A 13,906-nucleotide genomic window follows, 5' to 3' on the forward strand; every position below is an offset into this window, starting at 1 on the left:
ACGGTTAGTCAGGTGGTCACCCCACCTATGCGAGACTAAAAATCACCTTCTACCATAGCATGTGGACACTCCTCATTTTCCCTCACGACAGCTGGCGCCACGTGGTTTATCTTATGTGGTGCGCTTCCCTTGTTACTACGTTTGGTAAGGTGCAGTCTCAACCAAGGTAACAGAATCATAAATTCTCGGTGGCACTCCTCCAATGTAGTGGTATGTGTAGAAATTTTGAATAATTTAACACATATTCACAGAGATTATCCTGATCATACAATTATAAGCAGAACATGTATAATACATAATCTCCTCTACATTGATCATCAATTTACAGAAGCAGAAACATTCACAGGTGCACATAGAAGCATCAATCACACATATCAACACAGTATTTTCCCGGGGAAAGAATCTCGCTAAAACCCCACACTATCTGTATATTATAGTGATTGAATCATGTAACATTACAAAGTACAATGCTTATCACAAGCAATCCAGTACCAGCTCCACCTGTTACACACAATACAGCTCAGATCTGATCTCCAAATCTATTCCACTGCTTGCCTGCCTCTCCAGCTCAATACCTGCTCAAGAACTGATGAGAATGGCTTACCAAACTCGTATTTGACCTGCAAATAATCACTCACACTCTGTTGGACGTGAGAAAATGCTACAATTCTTGATATTGGCCAATTAATTGGCATACTCAATCCCTCTGATTGTGCAAATCATCATGCACAGCTACAGTCACAACTGATAGAAATCTAATCCTCTAACACTTGTCCCTGCTGAACTGGACATGCACTGACATGCAACTGAGTTAACTGATGTATTCTATAGTTGCATTATGAGTTAATAACTTGTGAATTAATTAATAACTAATTCACCAAATTCATCTCTAGTCCATTGATCAGTTAGACTAAATAAAACTAGTTTAACAAGGCTAAACTGAACACAACTCCATCAACTGCACCTCCAGTCCACTAAACTCAACTCACTTGAGTTCTAACTAAAGTCCTGCATGCAAATATTAGTCATCCCATAGGTAACCACGTATTTCCCTCTGGGATCTGCATGTACCACATCCGTATCTCATCTTGAAGTACTCCAAGAGAATAAGATCAAGTTTATAGTCCAAATATTATTATGAGACAATAATATTTGACTTTTCTATTTTTGACAGCCAGTATAAAAATAGACTTTGATCACTCACACTGTGATCACTCACAATGTGGTCACCCACACTGTGATCACTCATACTGTAATCACCCACACTATGATCATCCACAATGTGATCAAAAGTAGAACTTGCGTTGTAATTTGCCTGCAGGCCCACTCAGTGAAGGTGACTCCTTTCCACTAAGCTCCATCATTTTGTTGCATTCTCAACAAGCATTTCTTGTTGCACACTTTTCAACACTCCCTCTCAACAAGAAAGGCTTCCTCTCAAACCCAATCCTATAACTCTGGAATGTTCTCCATGCAACACATCTGGCCAGTCCACTTGCTCTGTCATCAAAGTCTTTGACTGTTATTGCCTCTGTCGACTAAAAACTCTGCATCTCTGTGCTCTTCAATATCTGAATGCTCTAGCCTCTGCCACTTTGATCTCTGACTGCATCCATGCTGCTACTGGTTCTATCTCCCAGCATTGCATCTGCACTGCACCTCCCAACTGACCTCCCTGTTGGGCTAGAAACATCCTCTGATGTTGAAGCTCTACCTGCTGCTAACAAGTGCTCCCTCTTTGACATATGTGCTACTACAACATCTCCATGCATCTCGCACCATTGCACACCTCTCTGTGCCACCTAGCACTGTGCAAAACACTTGTGCCTCTCGCATTGCTGCAGCCTGCTAGCTATGCGTTGTCCTGGGATTCCCTGCACTGTCGCTCTCTCTGCCGCTCCATCCGCATCTATCTCTACCCAATCAGTCAGTTCCTGCTACTACACATATGGGGCTCCCATAGCAAGGTCTCATCCAAGAGGTTGGGTACCTCAAGGATCCTGCCCCTCCTCCTTGGGACAATCAATCCACATCACCCCACCTCCTACCTGGAGGTATGGCTGCATGTGATCCCTCAGCCCACCTGGCTCGAAGTTTCCCCTACTGGAGGTCTCTGCATGAGTAGATGTTTCTACTCGATCTCCTCTCAGCTTCCCTTGTTGTGGCTCCTCCACAACCTCTTGAAGCTGCTACACCAATCGTGGATCCTCCACAATCGTCTGAGACTTCTTCTGTCTCTGCATGTTGAGAAGTAATATATGCTCCCTCTCAACCACCAAGTCTCCGTCAGTTGCCTCACTGCTCAAGGCTTCACATGCATCTTGAACCTCAAGATCATACAATTTCTTGACCCGTGAACCCTCCTCATGACAACGAAAGCATCTCACCTTCGACTTGTCAACCTTCTTCCCATCACTGGAAGAACAAGATTCGGAAAGAGAAACCTTCTCCTTCCCCTTCTTCACCTTACTCGCTAAGGCACAGTTCTCCTCATCCTGCATGGATGAAGAACCGTCTCTGCTGCTCCGTCTAATCTCCTCCTGCACAAGATCTGACCAAAGTCTCTCCCATCCTGGCAGTTTCTCCCATTCACTGAGTCCTGGTAGCTATGCCAACTCTTAGGAAGGTCAAGGAGTGCTAGACTCACCATCCTCATTCGACAGTCACCCCCACACTTCCCAGCTCATCCCGGCATTGGGTGAACTTCGTGAGATACTAGGGCATACTGTCTCCATTCTCACACTGAATGTTTCTGAGTTTTATGTCTTTCTTTGGAATTAAATTCGAATTCCACCAGCTCAAAACTCAACCGATTCTGATCTACAATTCGTGAGAACAAAGTATTTCTTGTACAGAGATCAACTATATGGGCATTCACCGGATATCTCACCTTCCAAAAGAAGGATGAATCCAGAGGCTACCTGGCCCAATTACAGACTCTACCTGAAGAAATAAAATGTAAACACTTCCTGAATAATAGATCTGATGATCAATCCTCGCTTTGATATCCTGTAAAAATCTCTTCTACAAATCAAGCATCTCTGATACCATGTGGAAATTTTGAATAATTTAACACATATTCACAGAGATTATCCTGATCATACAATTATAAGCAAAACATGTATAATACATAATCTCCTCTACTTTGATAATCAATTTACAGAAGTAGAAACATTCACAGGTGCACATAGAAGCATCAATCACACATATCAACACAGTGTTTTCCCGAGGAACGCATCTCGCTAAAAACCCCGCACTATATGTATATTATAGTGATTGAATCATGTAACATTACAAAGTACAATGTTTATCACAAGAAATCCAATACCAGCTCCACATGTTACACACAATACAACTCAGATTTGATCTCCAAATCTATTCCACTGCTTGCCTGCCTCTCCAGCTCAATACCTGCTCAAGAACTAATGAGAATGGCTTACCAAACTCGTATTTGACCTGCAAATAATCACTCACACTCTGTTGGACGTGAGCACAGGCTACAATTCTTGATATTTTCCAATTCATTGGCATACTCAATCCCTCTGATTGTGCAAATCATCATGCACAGCTACAGTCACAATTGATAGCAATCTGATCCTCTAACACCTGTCCCTGCTGAACTAAACATGCACTGACATGCAACTGAGTTAACTGATGTATTCTATAGTTGCATTATGAGTTAATAACTTGTGAATTAATTAATAACTAATTCACCCAACTCATCTCTAGTCTATTGATCAGTTAGACTAAATACAACTAGTTTAACAAGGCTAAACTGAACACAACTCCATCAACTGCACCTCCAGTCCACTAAACTCAACTCACTTGAGTTCTAACTGAAGTCCTGCATGCAAATATTAGTCATCCCATAGGTAACCACGTATTTCCCTCTAGGATCTGCATGTACCACATCCGTATCTCATCCTGAAGTGCTCCAAGAGAATAATATCAAGTTTATAGTCCAAATATTATTATGAGACAATAATATTTGACTTTTCTATTTTTGATAGCCACTCTAAAAATAGACTTTGATCACTCACACTGTGATCACTCACACTGTGGTCACCCACACTGTGATCACTCATACTGTGATCACCCACACTGTGATCATCCACACTATGATCAAAAATAGAACTTGCGCCATAATTTTCCTGCGGGCCCACTTAGTGAAGGCAACTCCTTTCCACTAAGCTCCATCATCTTGTTGCATTCTCAACAAGCATTTCTTGTTGCACACTTTTCAACAATATGACCATCTATATCCTGCCTTTCCATCCTTGGTTTATTGACAAGACATTTTGTGTGACCTTGTTTTCCAGACTTTTGATCTCAGCGTCCATCAACATGCTTTTCTTCCTTAATCATACCCGATCTTCTTTGAGTTCGTGAAGTCTAACATTCCCTCGTTGAATGGCTTCCCAGATCCTTATATGGTCGTCCTCATGTAGCTGTGTGATTCCTTCATCCTGGTCTTCACGTGCTGTCATAACTATGGGAGCTATTACGTGTGGATTCCTTTTGGTATTCCCTTCAAAAATCTTGGGTTCCACTCTATTTCGCATCTTTGGAATCATTTCTGCATTCAGGTTTTTGCACATGGTCCTATAAGCCCATCGAACCACTGGCACGCGTAGGTCCCAATCAGTTTGTTTCATTTGGTAAACCTTGTTCAGTACTCCACACACCCTACCGAATGCCTCGTCGTGGAGCACTGGTAATGCATGTCACCCTTCTTGCTGTTGTGGTTTGTTCTGATACTTTAGGTTGTGCACTTGTGCGGACTATACAACATATGCCTGTACCCATCGGGAAATGTCAGCGCGCAAGTTGTTCTGCCCCAACTGATTGGCTTTTCTTCGAAGTTGGTGTTTTCCAAAACGTAGGTGCATCATCGTTCTATGTCCGCGCCAGTCTTCAAAAGTTCCTTGATGCGTACCCCACCATCATGCGGGTGTTGCGCGCAGTGCCCACTTCAGCGCATTGAACCGTTGCTGCTCTGGTACTGCATTTTCGAATTTGCTCATAAATTCATCCACCGTTGACAATCCATCATATGTTGGCAGCTCCCTTGCCTCTGTTTTTACGCAACACAATGATCTAATCATCATGTTGCAGTTCAGCGTTGTTACTTCGTGCAGTCGATTCTGCCATCACTCTATCTCTTCATCTGAATCCGAAGTGCAGGAGCTTTCGCGCTCCCATGAAATCCTTCCATCTGTAGTCAGATTCACCCAATCGTCCCCTTGTGCAGTTATCTTGTAGATACAATCGAGATCGTCATCACTATTGTCGTCGCAGACAAGTTCAGTGTATTGCGTTCCCTCGACTGGGTCTAGTGGTACTACTGCGCGTAGTGACTTTTTCTCAAAGGTCATTTTGTGCTTCTTCAGATTTTTGACTCCATTCATATCAATAGCCCAGTCTATTCCTAGTAGCGCAGGATAGGGATTGTTGTCATCAATAATCTCTATCACTTCAAAATCTTCTTGTGTACTCACACCTTCAATATCGACTGTCACCCCTTGCAATCTTCCGATGGGAAAAATCTTATGTTGGTTCGCCATTCATAACTGAATAGGGGACCATTGCAATGCAGTTCTGCCCATGCATTCCCATGTTTTCTTTGGTAGTACATTCGCGTCCGAACCCAGATCTAGGATTACCTGATCCATTTCGTACTCGCCTATTTGCGCAGTCAACCTCATCTCCCTTCTTGTGTGCAATACATGCTTGCCCAGTTTTCGGACCACACGCGGTTCTCCTAACCCCGCACACGTAGTGATTAGTTCTTGTAGCCCTTTGACTACCTCGTTGTTGTGCAGCAGTTTCATTCATGTCTCTAAAAAGGTAATGAGCATGGAAGGATCCATCCCTGGTTCTAGTTGATCCTTACTACCTGAAGTGAAGGCCTCCGTGAAGCTCTTCTTAACTCCCATAAATGTTTCCTTTTCATGTTCTAAATCAAATTTGGGTTCCTTTGTAGGAGTCTTTCGAACCCACGCACTTTCTTCTAGTCGTTTCCCTTTATCATCTCCCATTGTCATACCGCTCATGAGTATCATGTTTACATTTGGGTCTTCTTCGCGCAGTTCAGACCTCATCATCTATAAATTTTGGGTCGGAGGGGGTGAGAGTACCCCCTTTTTGCGCATCTTTGCTATTAGCAAAGGGCAATCTTCTGCCTCATGATCAAACTAACTATAGTACCAACATGATATCCTAGTTAGGTTCGTACAATCGCAAGCATAATGCCCTGGCCCTCTGCAATTGTAGAAAATTATCTGACCGCGACCCCTTCCTTGTCCCATTCCACCTCGACCCCGACCGCGCCCCTGAAACCCAGCACGCACCAACCCTGCATTTGGGTCGGGGGCTCACATTTTGGCCCGCACCCTGTAGCCAGGAGTCTAATCCATAATTAGTTCATAGCTTCGGCAGGTACATTTTTCATGGCCTACTGACCTGAAGAAATTACAAAACAACTGTTGGGACATCTACGTGTACTTCTACAACATATGAAAATTATCTGTGGTATGTTTCCCTCCTATCTGGTAGATCGCACACCATAATGCAAATTCCATGCTCGGTCCCGCCTATGCCTCTGGTCTTAATGGCATTGGCCCTCCTCCTACCACGTAGTTCGCGAATACTGGATAATGATCTTTGTCATGCCCCTAGCCTTTACATTTTATGCACCATACTCCCTCATGAGCCTCTGGCCGAGGTACCCTATCCTGTTTCAAACTCTGCATTTCTAGACACGGATTCTATAGCTACGCGTGGATCTGTTGGAATCCCAATCCAGGGTCTTGTATAGGGGTCTCATGCAACCTCATTTCCATCTCCAACACTTCGGCCTGGGTGGAAAGTATTTTTTGTGACAACATCGTCCTTAAGTGTGGCGTAAGTAAGGCCACAAACCATACATGATGTTGCACATCCATTAATGTCATATTGGCTTTGTGAATCATACACTTCAGCCTTTGGTCCAGATCCTGGGGGTTCACACCCGGGAGCATCGTGATCTCTTTAAACCGAATGATTGACCGCGTCTCTGATTTTGGCCTGCCAAATTCCCTGTTCAATGCATTCTAGATCTCTATAATTCCTGCGTTCGGGTGGTCATTAGAATGCTTGATATACCACGTTAATGCGCGATCCTATAGCACACTCACCAGCGTAGCCCTTTTGATATTATCATCCACAACACCCTGTGCTTCCCATACTGCTCTTGAACCAGAATTAGTCTGGATCTTCATTCCCTGCTCCTCTGAATACTGGTAGTTTGATCGCACACGCCATATTGAACTGTGGAGGTGGCAGAGGTGGAGTGGGCAGAGATGGAGTTGAGGGGGGTGAAGCGAGTGGCAGTGTGGGTGGAGGTGGTAAACGTGGAATTCGCTGCCTTATCAAATTGACTATGCTTCTCGAAGAAACCTTCACGAGCTCGTCCTTTCTCTCCCGCGAGGGTGAAATTAAGGTACTATTTTCTAACTCTTCACTACTTCCGCTTCTGTAGATCTTTCCACTCTGCGTAGTCCCAAACATTAATTTATTCACATAACCCACTTTTCACACAATAGCGTCTTAATCCAAGTGTTCAAATATTTAACATACTTACCTTGTTGTCCCTTGAGAAAACGTCGCTCTGCCTCGTTGTAGCTGATGGTCGTGTCTACCATGAACTCAGTGATAAATCCTCCTATTATTCGGTCGAGCCAGTGGTCCACAACTTGCGCTACCTTCTCTTCCAAGGCTTCTAGTCTGCACACTAGTTCTGGAGTCCACACTATTGGATTCTCAAGCCTAAACCTTCCCTGGTTTTCTGCTAGCTTTGGAATCCACTCATACAGCTCAGATGGAAAAGATGCAAAGAAAATTTCATGGATTTCAGTGTACAAGTAGCGATCCAACCACTGCTCCTTAGATACTCGCGAATTTTTGTTTTCCTGCACCGCAAAGTCATGAATCTTCTTGTCCAACCACTCTTCAATTTCTTTCTTTGTAGGGTTCCAGTGGCACGACATCAGACATCCTTTATGTAGATCTCAGTCCCGGAAATGGAACCATTTGTTGGCTTAGTGGGGCCTGACCCAGGTTTAGAGGTGATTTAGCCATGCAAATACCGGTACTACTGGCCCTTTTAGCAACAGTCCGTGGAACGTGGACTAAGGTCGCACCCGAAGTAGTATGGGAGGGTGCTAGAACCAGGTTTCTGCACCCTTGGGATGTCTGATGGGCTTCTGGAGGTCTATGGTCTGACTTGTCCTTGTGTGCACTTGCGATCCCTTCGTGATCTATGGTGTGGCTTCCACGCAACCCTACTCAGGGTGCGACCCATATAATACCCAAGTTCCTTGCTATTTAGACAATTACTTAACTTATGTGTGTGAGATTTATGGTTATTTCAGCATTATCATCAATCATATCAACGCACACAATACATAAACCAATATAAACATAAAGAAGATAATGCACAACAATTACATACTTCTCTTTATTAGCTTCATGTTCCCAATTACAGACTCGACTCTGCCCTGCGCATTCAGTTGCAGGTGTCTACGGACTCTACTAGGCCTCTGTGCACTCAGCTGCAGAGCCTCTTCCTACTACTACAACCCAAGACACTTAGAAATCTACTCTAAGCTCGAATCATTCCTTCTCTACTCTTCTATTACTCACTGCCTTTACAACTTAGAGCCTCACTCTATTTATACAATCCCATGGTCCGCGAACTATGGGTAGGCCGAATTTACACTAATTTACAATACAATGTTTAGGGCAGAAAACCCTACGACTCAATTGTACACTTCGCGCTCCACGCCCCCAATTCGACAAGTTCTACACCATCTTTGACTAAAACTTGGGCTTTGAGCCCCAAAACCTGCTGTGGGGGGATTCCATGCCCAACAATTTACAGCAGCTAAGAGTTTAGATGTGGGTAAACTAGTACTGAAGTGGGATAAAAAAGGGAAAACACACTGTTATCACCCCAAGAAACTCTTCTAAGTAGTATATCAGAGATGCTCGGGAACATTACAAACTCAACAAAAAGTTGGATAAATTGGTGGATGAATGAAAGAAATGTTGCATACTCAAGCCATATAACCACTTCTACTGTGCTTGACCCCAGACATGGGTGAACACCCCTAGACTACTAGGCTTTAGATCACCAATTACTCATAGTTTGAGGATAAGGTGATAATGGAGAAGACTGACCACACCAGCAGATGCACAGGACCCTGTGATGCCCGACTGCAACCAGTTAAAAGGTATGTAAATCTGTTTTCTAATGCACAGATAGGATGACAGCTCTCTGGCATTAAAACAACAAAAACCTGCATACAAATTCAATGATACATGCTAAATCCTAACACAGAGGTGGGATGACAGCCCTTCTAATGCTAACATTAACAACACATGAATAAATGCAAGACATGCACAACCTGGAACAAGAAAAAGAAGTGGACAGTGAGTAATTAACAGCAAAAGAAGCTTGCAGTGCTAAAAATGAAGACCAGACACTGCAGGTATCACAGCAGTTACAATCTCCAGAAGTTGAAGCTTACAATAGAATGAAATTCATCCAACACTCGTCCCCCTTACATTGTTTTTATGGGTATATATAGAATCTGTTTACAAAGTTACTATGCTAGGCTATGTGTGGAGGTGTCAATAAATGACCACCAACCACATTTACAATATGAAATGGGCCTCTGTTTTAATTCTCAGAGCTTTAATGGACAAATCGGCCTATTTAGATTGTCTGATGTCCTTCTCTGGCAGCTGGAATGAATGATGGATTAAACTCCATGCCTAATAAATTTTCTTCACTGCTCGAAGTCACCTGCTTTTCCTTCGGCCATTTTGCTGATTAATTGCGGTTGTTGAGGATTTATTGTGCAGGTACAGGGTAGCAGATCATCGCCTTCATCCTTCGGGTGAATAACACAGGTTAGAGGCACGAGAACAGAATGGCAAAAACAGGCACAGAAGGAGAACAAACATTAGCCGTTAGATCCACAGATCAACGACGGAGATCCATCGTGAGGAGCTATCGAGAGCAATAGCAGGTGAATGAATATGGTTCGTTGGATCAATAAAATAAACGGCAGAGATCGAGTTACGGGGGTATCGGAGGTCAACGGGATCAGGACAACGAGGGCTGTCGGATCTGGACGTGGCAGATCCGATGGCGATCGCAAACGAAAGATATGCACATGTTAACGGGTGGGAGAATCATATAGGACGACGGTTTCGTAGGCGGGCAGTATTCCCCGCACCGCTTTCGGTGCGATGGCGGTTTCCATATCGCGGGGTGTGATACAATCAAATTAAGACATGTGGCCACCCAAAACCACTTCCCCGTTGGCTATCACGTGCGCAGGTCGCACGATCGGGAGAAGCGACTGCCGTCGATCTGGTGATGGACGGTCGGATGGTGAGGAAGGTACACAAAGTTTAAAGTGTGGGAAAAGGCTGCAGACACCATTAGATCTTGCGGGAAAATATTGGATGGTCAAGGTTCAAAGAGCGACAAAGGGTTAATAATAGCGAGGGTTCATGGTGTAAACCCATGGGAATTTAAAACAAATGGGTTTATACGGGATTTAAAGGGATAAATAGAAATGAAGGGATTATGAGAGAATAAAACGAATATAGGGGAAAGAAGAAATGGATGCAGCAGGAGTTATAAGGGAACGAGACTTTATATCGATTTTTGGGGTAAAGCAAGGCTAACAAGTTTTAAGGGATTAAGCAGGAATTGAGAGAATATGAGGAGAATGCGGGGAAGAAGGAAGGAAGAGAAAAACTACTCCAAGCATATTTTCGGCACCAAACCAACCATCAGACCTCGATTTGACCTTCAAACGCTGCAACTTATAATGGAGCTAACATTGGATCCTTTTGGGGATGAGATCCTCCCTGTGAGGTCTCAAGAACCTGTAGACTAATGCCTTCATACGAAAACTTAGCTTTCAAAACTATTTGCCTAGTATCCATTGGGCATGGATTCAACTAAGTATACAATAGAAACCTGTAAAAGAACATGATTACAATCATTAAGTCTGAAAAACTTAACACTTCAAAAATTGCCCATTTGCGGGGCCATCAAAATTGTTGCCTGTCCGGTTCATCATAGATTAGCAAGACAGGATTTATTTGATCCTCCACCTCAAACAACTTAGGACATTTGAGCTTGATGGGTAGATAGGGATCAAATTTCATTTCCCTTCTGTGTATTTTCCTCCTTGGATGTTCTTTAGAGGAGCCTTTGTACACCTGCTGAATAATCATGGCTGTTGTGTACCTGTTTTTGTCTTCTGTGGCCTGCACAACTAATATGAAGGAGGCACCATTGAATTCTTGTGCAGGGTACACAGAAACCACATCTGCTCCTGCATCTTTATTTGAACAATCCTAATCCAAGGAGGATTTCCATAACTGTACACCCTCTTCCTCTGTTATCTGATAAGCTGCCCTTTCATTATGTGTGGAGGCCACCTGAGCATGTTTCAAATATCAATACTGAGATGATCAGCTTCAGCCTTGAGCATTGAATTATGTTCTGCCTCAGTGTTCAAGGGGCAACTGTCAGGGATTTTTATTTTATCAGACAGAAAAACAAAAGATGATGGAGAGTTGTCCTCTCCCTTTTTAATTACTGGACTGGGGACAAAAGCAGGCTGGAAAATTGACAGATCTGCATAGCCATGTGAAGATGAGCTGGCTTCGGGCTCGAATTCTTGGAGGAAGGGATCTGCTGCTATCTGGCACTGCTGGCCAACTTGTTGTTCTGTAGCTACAACAAATTGCTGAGCAGTGCCTTTGGACATTGCTTTCTCATAAGCAGCCCTTGTTAGGAAAGGGGCACCTTCCAAAACATGGACCTCCTCCTCTTCATCAGGATGCTCTTCCTCCATGACTATATTTTGGCAAAGGGTCTTCACCCTTTGATCTTCATTTGTATCTCTGCTTCTCTGCAAAATCTGCACATGCTCATGTGTTCCTCTACATAAATTTGGAGCTAGAAAAGAAATGGAACAATGAGCTCCTGCCTCCTCAAAATGTTGCTCAGCCTTTAGTTTGGAAACTTCAGAGGTCAATAGCTCAGTCATCCTATCCAATTCATCTATTTCAGAGTCATAGGATGAAGAGGATTCACCTCCCTACCTTCTCCTTTCAGCATCACCTTCAAGTCTTTCTGCAACAATAATATTTGCTTCTACTTCAAAGGCTGCAGTTTACATATCAGCCAAAGAAGCACATTTTCGTTCTCTTAATAGCAAGCAGAATTGAGAATTGAAGGCATTAGAATAAATAATCATGGCAGAAGCAGGAGTGGGTCTTACTTTAGTTGGCATTCTGCTGTACATGTGATTGAATCTGATGTTGAAATCAGACGGCAACTCACCATCTTCTCTCTACAAGTTCCCAAACTCTTCCTGATAAAAGATCAGGTCTTTATTATTTCCCTAGTGCTTTAAAAATACATTATCTAGAGCATCAATGTCTGAAATAGACCTAGGGGGTAGATTTCTGAACCATTTTCTAGCCTCCCCATCTAGGCTTTGGACAAAAACCCTCATCCAGACTTCATCTTCATTGATATACAAGTTATCAGCATAGTTGTAAAAGGATCCGAGGTGCTCCTCAACTGATACTCCTTCTGCACTAGTAAACTTTGGCATAAATTCTTGATAATCTCCTGCAAGCATGGCATTCAAAGGAGAAGGCAAGACCAAGGGTCCATACCTAGTAGCAACTATTCATTCTATCTTTGTGAGGGCTTGCTGGCCTGCCATGACGGAGATGTTCGAAAGGGATACTGGTGGACTAAGTGGAATTAATTAATGAAAAGAATGACAAAAACATAGGAATATGATGGATAGCATGGATGCTTCTTTCAAATGAGGTGTGAAAGGGAAATGAATGACTAAGGAGATGTATGAATCTCTGAAGGTATTTCTACACTAGCAGAGATACATAAAAATTTCAAGGCTTACCTGATCCTGATGCTCCTTTCTGCAATAATTTCATCTGCTTAACGGTCTTCTCAGAATCAGGCACTAGTTTAGCTGATGATTTCTAAAGATTTCTATGAGCATGCTTCACCAACTGTACCAGAACTGCAATGTGGAGTCACCAAATGATGGTCTTCCACCAGTGGAGTCACCAGACAGATGATTACAACCAGAAACTGTGTTCAAACCTTGTCTTTCATCAAAGCTTGAAGTTGTGTCGTTCTCCCAGGGAAGCTGAGCTTCGATTCTCCTCTCCCCGGAAACAACGCCAATTAAATGTTATTACCCCAAGAAACTCTCCTAGGTTGTATATCAGAGATGCTCAGGAACATTACAAACTCAACAAAAATTTGGATAAACTAGTGGATGAATGAAAGAAATGTTGCATATTCAAGCCAGATAACCACTTCTATTGAGCTTGACCCCAGACATGAGCGAACACCCCCAGACTACTAGGCTTTAGACCACCAATTACTCACAGTTTGAGGATAAGGTGATAATGGAGAAGACTAACCACACCAGCAGATGCACAGTACCCTATGATGGCCGGCTACAACCAGTTAAAAGGTCTGTAAATTTGTTTTCTAATACATAGACAGGATTACAGCTCTCTGGCATTAAAACAACAGAAACCTGCATACAAATTCAATGATACATGCTAAATCCTAACATAGAGGTGGGATGACAGCCCCTCTAATGCTAACATTAACAGCACATGAATAAATGCAAGACAGGCACAACATGGAACAAGAAGAAGAAGTGGACAGTGAGCAATTAACAACAAAAGAAGCTTGCATTAGCTGAAAATGAAGACAAGATGCTGCAGGTATCACAACAGTTACAATCTCCAGAATTTGAAGCTTACAACAGAATGGCATTCA

The sequence above is a fragment of the Pinus tabuliformis genome, chromosome 5_2 (assembly GCF_031772625.1).
Source record: "Pinus tabuliformis cultivar Carrire ecotype Pingquan chromosome 5_2, CPIR1, whole genome shotgun sequence".
Classification (NCBI taxonomy): Eukaryota; Viridiplantae; Streptophyta; class Pinopsida; order Pinales; family Pinaceae; genus Pinus; species Pinus tabuliformis.